Source organism: Gallus gallus, chromosome 2 (genome assembly GCF_016699485.2).
Source record: "Gallus gallus isolate bGalGal1 chromosome 2, bGalGal1.mat.broiler.GRCg7b, whole genome shotgun sequence".
In the NCBI taxonomy this organism is placed as follows: Eukaryota; Metazoa; Chordata; class Aves; order Galliformes; family Phasianidae; genus Gallus; species Gallus gallus.
In genome coordinates this window covers 141,146,741-141,163,465 of record NC_052533.1, presented here as the reverse complement: position 1 = coordinate 141,163,465, position 16,725 = coordinate 141,146,741, and the positions used below count along the sequence as shown (strand labels likewise).

The window sequence follows — 16,725 nt, the reverse complement described above, 5'->3', positions numbered from 1 at the left end:
ATCCATTCTATCTTCTAGGCATTCTATCTTCTAGTGCAGGCTACCTGCCATTAAATCTGGAAAGGAATTTGTTCTTTTCTCTAACACACAGCAGTGATTTTTGTCTCACTGAAATATAATACAGGTAACTGCCCTGTTCAAGACACACTTGCATGCTCCCGGTACTGCAGATCAGGAGTTACTGCTGTGTTTAACTGCTTAGGCAAAGAAAAAGGAAAAAGTATTTCCCACATAAAGTAGAAGCAGAAGACTGGGCAGAACAAGCAAACTAACTAAACAAAATGAAGACATTGTGTGGAATTGCACAGTTCTTCTTGCTTTTTCACTGTAGGTTGACATTGTCTCAGTCTGAATTGCACAATTACCTGTTGACCTCACCAGTATAACAAATTAGGTAGCTGTGCCTCTTCACATTCACTGGTGTGCAATCCAACCTACCCACACTAGAGAACAAAAGTAGAGATTTTGCCATTCAAAACACTTCACAGCTGTGAAAGCTTGTGCTGAAATGGAAATCTTCATTTTTGCAGTGCAGGAGCTAAACCACAACTGGAAAGCAAACGGTCTGAGGAGCACTGAGTGAAATCTTAGTCAGTGATAAGTAACAGGGGTAGTAAGGCTGGAAGGAGTTGTGGTGGTCATCTCTGCTGATGTTCTGCATGATGTACACCGGTGTTTCACACACATCAATCCCACAGCTCATGGCTGACCATAGTAGGTGCTAGTAGCACTCTGTTCTGCATGCTAGATGCCAAGTGTGTGAGCCACTGTGCATATTCAAGGTGGAACAAAAGCTTCCTGGTGAGTGCTCTAACCTTCTGGTAAGCCTTTGAACCATAGAATCATAGAATGACCAAGGTTGGAAGGGACCTGAAAGCCTGCTCAGTTCCAACCCCCTTCCATGTGCTGGTTGCCCCCCACCAGGCCACCCATGGCCCCATCCAACCTGGCATTGAACATCTCCTGTGGTCCCCTCCTTTTTCTGAAAAACTCTCAGGTCCAACCATGGCATCGTGGAATGTGATAACCAACATCTCAGGACATTCAGGCACTGAGTAACACATGAGTCAGGAACCACACACTGTCCCAAGGGTAGGTCTAGCTAGTAGCATAGCTAGCTGATCTGCCATTCTTATTAATTGGCCTCACTGTGAGAAACTTCCACTTTATTTACATTGTAAATATGCTTAGATTCACCTCGCAGATACCACTTCTCACGAGGTACAGTAGATTCAAGGTTGTACATGAGAAATATAATCTGAGCTGTGCCTTCACGACCTATGCTCATATCTGCAGTTGGAGTGGTGCAAAAAGAGTGGCGTAAGGTGAGCTTAAAGATCTCTGACATCAAAATCTGGTTTAACTGGGAGGATGCATGAGCTGCACAGAGCCTGATCTCCTTCTGACATGGCTTCTGCTTCTTGGTTGCAAGCTGAGCAGCTGAAGCCTCTCCTGGTCCCTTGACGTGCTGTGAGCCATGGGCACTGCTTCTCCCTGTGAGTCTCTGCAGCACTTTGCAGAGCTACCAGACAGCTGAAAGGGCTACAGTAAGCCCCACTGGGGACACATGATGTGGGTGAGGTGGAAGTTTTGCCATGCATTCATTGCACTCTGGAGATTCTTGCTGATTTTCACAAGAATGCCAAATGCAAAACCCATGAATTAGGCCGTCCCCAAATCCCCAAACCAACATTAAAATATTTCTTTATTCAACGCTGTAATAAATGTTGCAAAGTTTTTATATGCCTTCTGCTTTCTGAACCTTCTGGGCACATTCAGTACACTCATCAAAGCTAGAAATACGCTTTTTCTTCTAACTTACTTGATCTTCCCCAAACCACCTATTTCCAGAAATGAGGAATTTCAGTGAAGCACCAATGAGAAGCACATACCAGACAGCAGTGCTGATGCACAATATTTGCTCAGGTAGCGTCAGTGATTTTTTCCCCTTCAGGTCTTGTTACAGATAAAGACATTGCATGTACCTGTTCTAAAGCAATCACATAAATACTGCACATTATATAAGTAATTTGAGGGCTTGGCATTCAGAAATGATAATTTAGCTTTCTAGAGCTGTGCATTAAAATAAAAGCTATTTCCAAAGTCCAGTCCTAACGTGCAGCCAATGACATCCACAAAAACAACATCAGAGTTTAAATTTGAACTTCATACTCTTCAGCTTGCAGAAACACACTCAGCCTCTGCGTACGCTACCTTGGGAGCTGAGGATCCATCTGAAAAACTCTATAAATTTGAAAAATAACTCTCATAAAAACTAATGTGATTTATGTAAGCACATTAAGGGGAAAATACCCTGAACAGTTGGTTTAAGTGCTTAGGCTTCCTAAACCTCATATTTCCATACCGTTACATTGTAATTTTAGATTTTTAGTGTCTTCATACCCTTCTCCGTTAAATTTGAGAAACAAATCAAGGTACCAGCACAAAGAAATTAAGATTAAGGAACAAAGATGCCTGCAATGAGTATTTGATTGTTCCCACACGAAGCTATGATTCTTCCTACAAATTTCCTTAATCCTCCAGGAAGCACTGTCCCAATTGTCACAGGACTGTTTGTGAGACATTGCACACAAATGATTATAAAATTATTTTGGTATAAATAGCATACAGAAAAACAAGGGGAGAAATGAACACCCTACATTTTATTTTATATTTTCTAATGCAGGATCATATTAGCTAAGTGAAGATTAGTTTCAAAATTCCAGGCAAGGCTTGAATTCTTGCTGAATATTTCACGCCTTTAACGCTCTCATATTTTTCCCACACGATTTTCACTTCTGCCTATCCCTCGGTGGCTTTGCAGTGAAACACCACTAAAAACGTGTTTTATCTGTAGCACCAGAATTGGCTCAGGTTCCAGTTTGCAACTGAAGGCAACAAACATCTTAAAAATGATTATTTAAGCCAGCACAACCCATTGCGCGAACCTTCCCGAATCAATCGGAGCCCACGTTGTATCGACTTAACCTGTGCTGATCCCTACTGACTGCAACTAAATGGATATAAATCACCTCTACAACAATGCAGAGGGATGTGCGGGCAGGTTTTGTGGTCTCACCTGCATCACCTTGGCTCACTGACCACAGCAACGTGCAGCAGAATTTAAGGAAAAAAAATCCTTTGCGAGGGATCTCTGCTACGATCCATTCTTGCTTTCCCAAAAAGAAAGCCATGGTAGAAGCACACTGAAAATAGATAGTGCAATCTGCCTTCGCAGCATGTATTGGACTATTTTACAGGTAAAAATGAAGTTGATGTGAAACAACATAGTGAATGTAGGATACAGCTTGGTTCTACAGCATGACCTGGGCGTTTTCAAGGGACACAGCCATAGGTAAGAAAAAATGGCAATACTGCTTCAGAAGTGCTGTCCATTTTCCTAAAAGTGTCTGCAATCAGGGGTAGTAAATGTGTGAGAGAGAAGGCAGGGATGAGGAGATAATAGGCAAGAGAGAGGGACAGGCAGAAGTAGGGCACACCTGAGCTGTTCCTATTATTTGTGGTAGAAGACGTCCAACAGGAATAGCAGGATGGGAAAAAAACAATCCTCATTTCTCCCTGCCAGCTACTCTTACGTAAGTTCTTCCTGAGAAGTGGCTGCTGGCCAGGTGAGTAAGCAATACATAATCATGTAACAGCGATAATACTAATCACATAAGAGCTCAAACAGGGATGTTGGTCAAGAGAAGGGATTCACATTACTTCCTTCCTGTAGACCTAATAAAACTCTATGAGTGACGGGTAACACACTGACACTTAAACACATCTGATTTGAAATAAAGGGAACTTGTCCAGCCACACGAATCCTTTGTCTTTTGTTGCAGAGATTGTGCAATTCTCTCGTTGTCTTCTTCAAGTGGGAGCGAAAAACAAAACAAAACAAAACAAAGTTGGATTCATTGCTCTCTGCTTTACAACTTGACAGATGTTTGTATTTATTTAAAAAAGAAAAATCTGGCAGCTGTCTGGCTGGGCTAGTGGCTGAGCCTGGTGTGATTAGAGACAGCTGAGCAGCTGATGCTAAAAAACCAAGTTGGATGAAAGGAGCTGTGGTGCTGCAGGGGATGTTAATATCAGAAAAAAATGGAAAACATATAGAACAAAAATACCGAGATTAATAGTTACATAATACAGTCTTTTTTTCCAGGAGGACCATAAATATTAAGGTGCTTTCTCATTCTTACTACATACTCCTCGTTAAGAAAGTACAATTAATGCAAAACACAGACTGTGGACAACGTGCATATTGAAATCCAGCTGTATCTCCCTCACCAAGTTTTCAGTGAACTGCCCCAGTGTGCAGTCCCAGCACTTAGCAGTGAGGCATCCTCTTATGTGGATATTAAAGTCATGCTTCTGCTCAAGATGTTTCAAAGTCTCATTTGTGTGAGGTGCAGAGGAAATGATTCAAAGCTGGAAAAATGACAGCTGGAAAGACTGATCCATCTTGCCTAAATACACTGGTCTACAATGCAGGCTTGACACAAGAGGTAGTCACCACAGGCTTCCTCAATTGTTGCTAGAGAGAAATAGAAATGCTGTGAGGGACATTCATCTAGTCTGTTTCAAACATCCACTTTAGGATGAGATGAATTTCACTCTGGAAGGGCTCATTTCTCTGCACTGCCTTCAAAGGGAGATGATGGTGAGTAGTACTGTACAGCCATCTGTTGTGTAGAAGATCACATCTGGTCAAGGTATCCACCTGAGAGACAGGAAAAACTCAGTCTACTTAATTCATTAGAAGCAGATCGTGGTGCTAACTTGGTTATAACACAAGGAGGACCTTCAGGTGAAGACATTTGTTTCCAACTGATATTGTTATCCAAAAGAAATAAATAAGAATTAACAGCTGGAGGCTGAAACAATCAGACACGTGCAAAAATCCAGAAGGTTTTATTTGTAAAATGACTGAGAAAGCCCACTGTCAGGTGAAGATATCTTTCCAAAATACCTCTTCAGGCCAACACTCCTTTTTTGACTTGAAAAGGGCTCCCTGAATAAAACCCTGTGGGCTGTGCTGCTCCAGAAGATAGAGAAGATGACTTGTCCAGATCATTTGGCTAATCCCTGTCTTAAATTTATTTTGAATCTTGCGTTCTGAAAAGTCCACACTCTTTTCCACTCTGCTGGAAAACTAATAAACACAAAGATAACAAACAAACAAAACAACTTAAAAAAAAACAAACAAAAAAACCCAACAACCCAAAATGCAACAACCAACCCACAACCAATCAACTAACCAGCCAACCAACCCAACAGAAACACATTAAAATGCAGCAAATTCTTTCATCTGCTAACAAAAGAGACCTAATCTTTTTTTTTTTTTTTTACCATAACTATACCTTATGTAGTTGTGTGAATGATCTCAAGGATTTGATCTGCCCCTGTTAGGAAGAACTTCACAAGCCAAAACGAACAAGTTGTCTGAGATGCCATCCTGAGAATGAATAAATATTTGCACTGGACTATGCATGTCAGGCTCAGTTCTGATCTTAGTTGAGATCTGCATCTCTTCTCAGAGACACGAGAGCTTCCCAACAGGTCAGTATCTCAGCTCCTAGCGTGTCAGGGAGGAGTGGCCTGGGTATAATCCAGGTTCATACTGGATAGGTCCTTGATTCATGATGGGAACTGATAGGAACGACCACAGTGTAAGAAATACAGATATTGTTCAGTAATGGCAACACATAGGATTTAATACAGAACAAAGAAGAGAAAAGAGAAAGAGCATCTTACCTGTGGCAGAATGGGTGGATTTCTGAAGTCAAGAGGGGAAGGAGATGTCAGTGAGAAAACCTATGGAGATAGAGTGGGAAAAAAAGACACTGTGATAGCCCAGCATTTTATTTCTTAGACAACTGTTTCCTTTCATCTCTTTGCCTAAGATCTGCATTCCTATGATGTGTAATTTACACCGGTTAAGGCTTAGATAGAAATGTTAATGATGTGAACGGCAGAAGAAAGGAAAGATATAATGAGTGTCCTACCAAATAAAAGATGAAGGTAGATCACTGCTTGATGAAGATCATCATAAATCCATGAGAGTTGCTAAAAAGCTTCTCTATGCTGAGAGTGCAGCCCTAATGTCTGCAGTTATTGACAGATAAAGTTTCAGTGTTCAGGGAAGAACGTCCTCCTGCAGTAACGGGGAAAGAAAATTGCAAAGGCATTGCAGCCCTGTATGAATTCATGAAGCTCACTTTGAAACACATCCTTTTTCAATTAACAGTGGTGAGACTGGAATGCCAGCCAGTACTGCAGCAGGGTCTCTTTCCCCTCATATCTTGATCAAAACTTCTTTTGACTTCTCAGACTGCTCAAAGTACAACTGAAGGAAGGAAGAAGACAGTAAAGACAAAAAGTGTGTTCAGTGACACAAACTAGCAGTAAAACTAGGAAAATGAACAGTGGCACCTATTTTGCTGTAAAACATTACTGTACCATTCAAACCAGCTTTATTGTTTATTTTCATTTTTAATTGAAAATCATTCTTCTGCCAAAACCACAGTATTTAGAAACTATATTTTGGAACATCGTATCTGTGGGAAACTTTAATGTTGCATAGCATGTGACTGATGATGTGAAAATACTAACAATACCTGATCTCAGTGGCATTTCCCACAACAAGCAGCTTCCTTGTGCAGCTTCATTCCATCTTCTTGTAACCTCAGCGCTCTCATAGGAGCAAAGCAGGCCACCCTTTGCCCCTTAGAGAGGTTGGAAAGGGTGCTGGATGGTGGCCCTGTTGGGAGCAGCAGAATTCCTGCCAGGCTGTGCAACATCTTTTGTTTCTTACTCTTTTCAGTGCAATGTAATGGGTGCCACCTGTTATGCTGTATCTCCTTGAGCATACGCGACATCAAGCCACACTTGCTTATATAAGGATATTAAAGTTGGATCCATTAAGATTGGTTGTTTACTCATACAGGAAACTGTATCATAAAATTTTCCTCACAAATGCATCAAGCCCTGTATGTAAACACCATGAGTTTGCTCTCCCTTCTCCAGTGGAGGCTTTTTTTTTTTTTTTGCATCATTTTGTCTTGGTTAGTAGCATTATTTTAATTCACAATCTGAATGTGTTCACCTGCAGCTAACACTCATTGCTCCTTTAGCTGCTATACATTTCCCCCTTCCCTGCCATTTACTTCCCAATTAATAGACAGCAATCGGATTCCCCCACAGCCTTCATTTCAGTAGGCTGAGCAAATCTCATTTGCCCATTTCACGGCTCCATCCTGCTGGCGGCTTAGAGTCATCTCATATACCAGAATTTTTCCCCTCTTTAATTGGAAGCAAATGAAGAGCTGCTATCTCAAGGCAGATGGTTCTATTCATTCCTAAGGGTAGGTTTCACCTCATTTCACTTGGTCTAAAGTGCACATTGTCAGCTCCCTCAAATTTGCTGACTGCTTTCCAGCCACGAAGCAACCCCCAGCCCAAGCCTCTCTACAGATCCAGGGAGAGAGTAGAAGATTGGGAACAGTGCAAAGGCATGATAGCCTTGGATGAGGCTTGTTTTGAGCCACAAGTGTATTTAATTAACAGTGGTGAATGTGGACTGTCAGCATATAATGGGGGATGGGCCTTCTTCCCCATATCTTCATATGAAGCTATTTTGAATCCACGTTTACATAAAGAACAAGTAGTTCAGCTCTGTCTGTAACTTCTGATAGCTCATCCTCAGTACACACATACTTTGATCCACCAGACTCACTCACCCCCAGCTTCTAACAGAACCACCAGTAATCCCAGTAGTACCAGTCCACCTGCTTCATCAAAGACCAGGTGAATACAATCTACTACATCAATCTTTCCTTGAGAACCACTCTCTATCTCAAATACACTTCCAAATTTTCCCTGTTTAATCTCCTTCTGGTAAATACAGGTTGCCTTTTATCCAATTAGCTACATATCTCGTATTTATCTCCAGATCTTAATGTTTCCTTCTGAATGTGGTCTACGATATGACACAGCATAAATCTTAGATTAACTGTCCTCTGCTTTTTAAAATAAATTTCTTTCCAACTTCTTCAATGCAGGTTATGATCTAAGTGCTGCATCCATCTGCTTTACAGAAAGATTATTTTCAAGTCTTTGAATTCTTTTGTCCGGCTCTCATTTCTGATCATTAAAGCAGCTCCATAGTTCATCCAACTTTGACCTTCTGAAATCAGGTACTCGTAGTTGTAATCTTGGTTTTCTTTATCAAGACACACAATTTAAGTAGAAAAAGGTCACAATCAGTTACTTCAAAGTGATCTGTTATGACCAGTCCTTCTATAGTAGCTGATCTGTTTACATCAGGTAGAAAAAAACACTGTGGATGACTTAATGCTGCCTTAGTAAGTAGCTCTGCAGAGAAATAATACAACCTAAATATTTTCCAGTCTACATCTGGGAGATTTAATTTTTCCAGACCATTTCAATTTCTAGATTCTTTTTTTTCTTTTTTTTCACCTCTAGTAGCATCTCAGATACTCAGTTCTACATGGAGCTCCAAGCCTGTGGGTTAACATCAGCACTACCCCCAGCCCCACCGCTCAGCTGCATTCCCTGGAGCAATCCTGTCTACACCATTTATCCCTGCTCAGCTTGTCCCACCAGCTGAAGGGATTGTGCAATGTTATCTCAACATTTACACCTGGTAAAACAAAAATCTTTTCTACTCTATGTAGCTTATTACGTTGCTTTTCTACCAACGAGCATAAACGTCGTTCCACAGTAAATTAAGCTGTGACTAACATCTGTCAGGTGTGGTTCATTGTTCTTCTCATTGTTTTCCTAGGGGATGACTTCCACACACAATTAGTGCTTTGTTTTCTTAGTGTGTTTAACTTAATACAGCATGTAGAGCCCTTTGTAACGTGTGCAATGTCCTTTGAGGGAGAATATTTATCTCAAAAACTGCATGGTGGCAGACTTTTGTGTGCTTCTGTGACATTCAAGAGAGATGAAACAGTTAGCTGGTACTGATGAGACAAGCACACTAGCCTGACTTTGAAAAGGTTCTTCTATGTTACTATATTTATTTTATTTGAGTCACCAAAAAAAAAAAAAAAAAAAAAAAAAAAGGAAAGAAAAGAAAAGAAAAGAAAAAAAAAAAAAAGCATTCTTGTCCAAATGTTTCCTTAACAGGCTTTGCTTGCCATCCCTCTTGTGGGCTGGAGACTCAAACACAGACCTAATACACACTTCAACCTCACCAACATTTGTCTTCTGAGTCTAAATCTAATCTCACCTTCTAGTTTACTCCTGATTATCCTGGGGGTAGCTGAAATAAAATGAAATGAAATGATGCTAATAACTGCACAGTCAGTTGATGCATCAGTTTTCAAGTCTTAGGCTGGGAACAGATAAGGATTTTGAGCTGAAGTGACTGAGGCACTGTAGGGCAGGCGCTCCAGATGCACAAAGGTAAATCAGGTGAATTTTACTCTTGGCCCTTTCTGTAGGTGGCTTCTGAACTACCTAAAATGGTTCTTCATGTTGGGGAGATCCTGCATGTTACACGTGTATAAAACACTCCAAAAGTATACACTTGGTCCTTCTTTGCTGTAGTTACTTATTTACCACTTACCCTCCTCTTATGTGCTTTTGTCACTCATTGTTCTCCAGTAATTTATTGACAGCTGATGAATATTTCCACATGAATTTAACCTCCTTTATTCTGACAGATGTATTACAGTTTTATCTAATTTATAATATCCTCAAAGCATTTTATTCCTATCTTCTGTTTAGTATTTCTTTTGAGCTTTATAATGCTCTTGCAGAAAAACAACAACAAAGACCCACAACACTTATCTGAGAGTATAAAAGCAAGGCAGTATTTCATAGCTAGGATTGTTTTTATGTGAGTTTGCTGAGGGCTTGGATTGAGATCCAGACTTGCTGCATATTTCTGCTAATCAAGCTTCTGGTATTTACTGTGTGATTTTATGTGCTACAGCACTGAAACGTTTTTCTGACTTTCCTAGATATTCATTGAGAGCAAGTTGTGCCATATCAAAACCTCTATCTATAGCAAATGCTTCCATATCCAGTGCTAAGGAGTCCTAAAAGCTAAAAACATTCTCTGTATTATAATTTGATCTCAGAGGAAAGCATGCTCTGATATGCAAGTCATCCCAGATGCACTACTGCACCCAGGTGCTGAGACCACCGGCCATGCATCAGTCCCACTCAACCCTTGCAGATTTCTTGCTATTTGAACTCCATTATCAACCAGAGAAAGGTGTTGCATGCTTTTTTTTGGTTCTTTCCTCCTTGCTTTTAAAGCCCTCCAATTCCAGAGTCTAATTTTGGGCATTTTGAAGGCTGAGAACTTGATCTAAAACCCTGTTTCAAACCTCTGAGCAATTCTCGGGAACAGAGAACCATCTGCCATTTGTATGTTTTGGATTAGAGGACACGATCACAATTATGCAAAATTCAAAGTGAGACAGGATGTAAGTCCAGTGTGTTTTCTGCTAAAAATAAGCTAACACCTGAAATCAAAGAGTCCACCAATTATGGCAAAGACAATTGTCATCAGATACTTCTATAAAGTTTACAATCTTGTTTTTACTATGTACAAGGGCTTCTCCTAAAGTAATGCCTCCTATTTTATTATGCTGTCCAACAGTGTTGGAAGCAGATGCTGGTGATACGGCAGTAGAGGTTGAACCTTCCTACCAATATCTCATCACGTTTTGTTGCATTGTGGCAGATGGCAGCAGAGGGGCAGAGGGTATGAATCCCAGAATTGTACACTCACCAAGATTGGAAAAGACCTCCAAGGTCATCCAGTCCAGCCATCCACCTATTACCAATACTTCTCACTAAACTATGTCCCTCAGTACAACATCCAAATGTTTCTTGAGCACCTCTAAGGTCAGCAACTTCACCACCTTTCTCCATGAAGGAAATGCGTGTTAATTTAATTCCTCCATGAGGAAAACATGGCACCCATTGACATTCATGGACACTTGCTGAACATCTGCAGAGACCAAACAGTGGATGTGAGCACGGTGAAGCAGTGGGTAGTGTATTTCAGCAGTGGCAACAGTGACAGTGACAATGGGTCACCTCCAGCAGAGCAGATTCTTATGAGTGCAGCATGCATGCTCTTGTTCATCACTGGCTAAATTGCAGAACTAATGGTGGTGACTATATTGAAAAATAGTGTTTTGTAACTGAGAATTTGTTCTATCAAATGGTGCTATTGTGCTCTTCGTATCTGTTGTAGTTTCCACTGAAATAAGTAGGAGACATTACTTTTGGAGTGACCCACATACTTACTGCTCTTATGAAGCAATGTATGCAACGTAATGCCAGTGCCTCTTCTGCATTCAAATAAAGAATATCATTTATTTTCTCAGTGGAAATAACATTTACATAGACCAACTGTCTCTCGTATCAGTCAGAACAAACAAATGGTGTAGAATTCTGTCATGGTCAATAATCCTAATGGTTACAAAGTTTTGTAGTATTTAATCTCCTTCACAGCTAAACATAATAGACAATAGGTGTCCTTCTGTAAAATACGTAATAAACGTGTATGATTAGCTGCAATAAAAATATATAGATTTAACAGTAAAACTATCTGTGTGGAGTTGGTGTTGGACTGAAGACAATATATTTCTCTGTGGCAGGTCAGTAATATCAGTTGTGACAGCAATCAGACAGCATTTCAGTGTGTACAATGGTTTGCATCAGCAGAAATAGTGGGGAAGCTCAGGATGGGGCATTTGTTGGCGACGCTCCCACTCGTCTCCTCTTTCCCCCATTGGTAGCATAGTTTAGTGGATCACAGAATCATAGAATCATTAAGGTTGGAAAAGATTTCTAAGATTGTTTAGCCCAACTATCAACCCATCACCACCATGACCACTAAACCATTGCCCTCAGTGCCACATCTACACATTTACTAAACACCTCCAGGGACGGTAACTTCACCACCTCCCTGGGCAGTATGTCCCAATAACTCATTACTTTTTCACAGAAGAAATTCTTCCTAATATCCAACCTGAACTTCCCCTGGCAGAACTTAAGGCCACTACCTCTTGTCCTAACACAGCTGCCTGCAAAAAGAGGCTGACCACCACCTCATTACAACCTCCTTTCAGGGAGCTGTAGAGAGCAATGTCTCCCTTGAGCCTCCTCCAGTCTGCACAGTTCCAGCTCCCTCAGCCGCTCCCCATAAGACTTGTGCTCCAAACCCTTTACAGCTTCACTGACCTTCTCTGGACACTCTCCAGACCCTCAATGTCTTTCTTGTAGTGAGGGGCCCAAAACTGAACACAGTACTCAAGGTGTGGCCTCACCAGTGCCAAGCACAGGAGGACAATCACTTCCCTGCTCCTGCTGACTGCAGTATTTCTGATACAAGCCAGGATGCCATTGGCCTTCTTGGCCACCTGGACTCACTGCTGCCTCGTGTCCAGGTGGTTGTTGATTAGTACCTCCAGATCCTTTTCTTCCTTACAGCTTTCCAGCCACTCTGCCCCAAGCATGGTGTTGCTGTGACCGAAGTGCAGGACCTGGCACATGGTCTTGCTGAAGTTTATACAGTTGGCCTTAGCCCATTGATCCAGCACTTAAGTTTCATTGTGAATATTTTGGAGTGAGCCAGCCATTCTGAATGACAATTTATTTACACAGGAGAGGAGAAATAGCTTCTTGGCAACTGTGTACAGACCAAATGCTGGTTTTCTATTTTAACTTCTTCTTCTTGGCCAAGACACAATGGCAATTGGCTTGTTTGAAAGATGGCAAGTTACCTACTGCAAAGAGCCCAAACGTGGAGAGAGCGAACACAGGCCCAATCTGCACTCTCAACTTCCATCTCATTGAAATACATGACATTGGTTCTGGTCCCAAAAAGCATTTAAAATAATAAAAATAATTTATTTTAATTGCAAATCTGGAGTTACTATGACATAGACATGACGTGCTGGCCAACCCAAGGAAATAAGGAAGTGAGTGGACATAGGTGTGTCAGCCTGAAATCTGTTCTGACTTCGAGCATCTGCATCATTGGTTGCAAGCAGCCAGGGAGGGACAAGAAGCAAAGCCAATAAAATGTGAATCATTGGGTACTTACCAGCAATTAGCATCGTTTTTAAAACTGCCAAGAGTGACTAAGCTGACGTTCCAAGCACTGCATTGTTTAGGAAGTTAACAGGAGGTTGGCGAAAAAAATGTGTTCAACGTTAAAAAAAAAAACAACCGCCCAAAGTCAACACACTGTGAGCGTCAGGGTCTCTCAGCTCCTCCTCTGCCACCGCCTGGGTCCAGCCCTCTTGTAGCGTGTCACTGAGCAAACTGCAGCTCCTCCGGGATGGGGTGTTTGGAGGCGAGCGAGCCCCAGCTCTGCCCACACGTGGTTCACCAGTGTGTAAGGGGAGAAAAGCAGTGAAATTGCTTCATTTCTCCTCTTTTCTGATCAGTGCCAGTGATAATGATTTCCCTGTTACAGCTTGTAGACACCAGCACACCACTGTGTCGATGCATAGGAGGGCTCAAATCTGAGTCTTAAATAAAAAGGGCTTCGGTTCCAGCACAGCATGTTTGTGAAACATGTACTGACAAGACAAAAAAAAAAAAATTGTTCTACATGGCTTGTAAAACATATGTTAAAAATTCTGCATCATAGACCAGCTTTAAATTATTCATTTTTAATTCCTTCAGCCTTGAAGAGCCTTTAAACAATCCTGCCACTGAGGGAACAGCTATAAAATAAAATACTGGCTACTTAAAATTATAGAAAAAAATGCTTTACCTAGACACGGTTTCTGAATTTTAAGATACGAACAAAGGGCTGGATCCCCACTTGGTGAAAGCTGATAGAGCTGCTTTGATGTCTGCACAGCGATCCCCCATCAGCTGCTGAAAGCCCTGGCCCTGAGTTTAGAATAGATTGCGTTTATCCACATAAGAAGACAAGCAAGATTTGCATGGTTAGTTCAAACTATTTCATATCCACTGAGCTGTTGAGGAAATATTGTCTGTGAAACAAATCCTGGAGTCTTTCCCAAAAACATCTAAATGACACTTGATAGGGAAATGCTGAGATATAAAGGGGAGCAGATCCAACCCTCCAGGCTGAATCCTGCTGTAATTACTCCTGCATTAGCAGAGAGCATTTGCTACCTGCACACACACTGGGGAGCAGCAGAGAAGTTACAAGCATCCAAGGAAGTTAACTGAGAGCAATACTGACGAAACAAAGAGAAATAGGTTCCATGCTTGCCGACGCAGGGGGATGTGGTCTTATTCTCTCTTCCTTGCTCAGCTTCTTGCTGTTTGTGGTGGCAGTGGCTGAGACCTGAGATCCTCCTCCATGCCCCACAAATGTCCTTCTCCATGCCTTATCATGGCACTTCTCCATGCCCCAGCAAACCCCTTCTCCACGCTCTACCATGGCACTTCTTCATACCTCACCAATGTCCTCCTCCATGCCCCACCAAGGCCCTTCTCCATGACCCATCAAGGTCGTCCTCCATGCCCCACCAAGGCACTTCTCCATGACCCATCAAGGCCCTTCTCCGTGCTCCACCAAGGCACCTCTCCATGCTCTGCCATGGCATAGATACAGGATATCATCGAATCAGAATGGCTTGGGTTGGAAAGGACTTCAAAGACCATCTGTTTCAGATAGTTCCATCTCCCCATCCTTGGGAGATCTCATCACTCTCTCCATAACCTCAACAATTTTTTAGGTGGGATCCCGAAGGCTGCTGTACAGCCCGACAGCTGGCAAGCCATTGCCAGAGACTTCCTCACAGACAGACCCACTTACCCACAGTCATCAGGAAGCAAATGAAGCAGAAAACTCAACCACTTTGCTCCAAGGCATAGGAAGGGTACAGAAGCTGTCATGGTTGATCACACAGAGCTCCTTCAGGAGCTATCCCACCTCCAGCAGCTCTTGGGAAAAGAGCTATTTAATACTCTGCTTCTCCCCAGCAGCAATTATTTGCCTTAATATACTCTGTGTAAAATAATTTTTTAAACAAAGTATTTTCTTTCACCCTCTTTACTTTTGATTTAACTTCTTCCACACCCCACTTAGGAAGGACACAACACGATGTTGCTCTGTAGCATCCAGGGGCAGAGTTGGGATGGGGGAGTCCCCCTATGGTTTTATGAGCCAGTTTATGGATCTGTGGGTCCATGCTCCATGCTCAGCCTGCTGCAGGTGCTTAAACCCCAATGCAAATATCTGCAGAGTGGTATGCAATGTGGCACCGGTCTGCAATCACACTTCACGCCTTTAACTAATGCAAGTATGGAAATGAGCTCGGCAGTGATTGATGACTTACAGCTCCTACGTAGCGCCTTACAGCTTCCAGTGGAAGTCAGTTGTGCTGGATGCAATAAACCAACAACGTGGGCAGTTTGGGTAAATAGATTAATAACTGTAAACTCATATGCTTCACAGAGCTACTTATTCCCCAGCTGCCCAGCATCCTTCAGAGCTCGCCCCTGACACATGCTGTGGATGTGTATCTTCTATGGCCCCCACCGGGACCAGGGAGAGGAGCAGAGCAGCATTTGCTTTCCTGGAGGTGCTATAACCTCCGCGCTTCTCGGCTGGGCTCCAACCCTCGCACACCAACACTAAAAAAGCCGGCATTATGTTGTTAAATAGTTAGAGCAGACACTTCATCAGCTGAATGTATCTGTCTGGGGGTTCCTTTAATGACGCTTTTTAATTCGACAGCATTTTATAGCAATCTTAAAAATGTCAGATGCGGGACGCAACGAAGATATTATTTATGACGTGCACTTTTTTATTATTAACGACGCAAAACACACTTTCACCCCTGAGAAGCACTGAATTTCCTTCCAATTCTTCCCGCTGCCATCACCTTTGGGATCCCTACGAGCGCAATCTCGGTGTCCCAGCGATGGGGGTGGACGGAAGGCACTTCAGGGTGCTGATCCGGGGAGCAGGTAGTGAACGTCGGGTGCGGAAGGGGGTGATATGGGCGCCCACCGGACAGTGGAGCCCCGCGCACAGCCCGCAGACGGCGGCTGCCGGTGGGAGCCGCCCCGGTATCGCCCTGCCCAGCTCCGAGGAGGAGCCGCGGGGGCCCCGCGCCGTCCACGTGGCTGGCTGGCTGGCTGGGGGCGCGCTATATGAGCGGGCAGAAGGCCGGGAGAGAGGGAGGGAGGGAAGGGGAGGGACGGGGTGCCCGGAGCGGCTCCGCGGGCAGCGGAGGAAGCAGTAGCAACAGCAGCAGCGCCGATCGCCCATCGCCGGCCATGGGGTTTGGCCGCCCGCCGGCCCCCCGCTCCTCGCCGTGAGTACCGCGGGACCCCTCCGCCTTCCTCCTCTTCCTCCTTCCCTCCCGCTTACCTGCAGATCCCGCTCACCCCGCTGCAAACGCGCGGCGGGAGCCGCCACCCCTCCCCACTCCTCATTAAGTTCTTCATTTGGAGGTTATTTCTCCTCTCGCCCAGAAGCAGAGAGAGCGGCTCCGGCGCCGCTGTCGCTCCGTTGCGGGGAGGCAGCGCCCGCGCAGCCGGGAGCGCCCCGCGGGGAGCGGCCGCGGGGGCGGCGGGAGCGGCGCAACTTCTGGACATCCCCGGGGCCGCTCCGGGTCCCACCCGCCGCCCCCGAGGCGTCCGCCTGCCTCAGTCCCGTACCCTCTTGTCTGTTAGGAGTAGTATTATTTTTTCCCTTATTATTATTATTTTTTTTCCCCTCTCTGT

The 16,725-nt window shown here is 43.4% G+C and overlaps 1 protein-coding gene and 1 long non-coding RNA gene across 5 annotated transcripts in view; one reads left to right on the top strand and one right to left on the bottom strand.

Moving 5' to 3' along the window:
- Positions 1 to 1,252: 1,252 nt before the first annotated feature.
- Positions 1,253 to 16,561, bottom strand: LOC101750272. The gene is made up of 3 exons (XR_005857248.2): positions 16,370 to 16,561; positions 5,761 to 5,820; positions 1,253 to 5,158 (listed from the first exon to the last, which is right to left on the bottom strand). It is a non-coding gene; the product is annotated as an uncharacterized LOC101750272 (long non-coding RNA).
- The window catches only part of ST3GAL1 (ST3 beta-galactoside alpha-2,3-sialyltransferase 1), a 73,300-nt gene continuing 72,750 nt past the window's right edge, over positions 16,176 to 16,725 (top strand). For all 4 annotated transcript variants that reach the window (XM_046919030.1, XM_046919049.1, XM_046919041.1 and 1 more), the window contains exon 1: positions 16,176 to 16,313. The gene's annotated coding sequence lies outside the window, so the exon portion shown is untranslated. The remainder of the gene's footprint in view (positions 16,314 to 16,725) is intronic.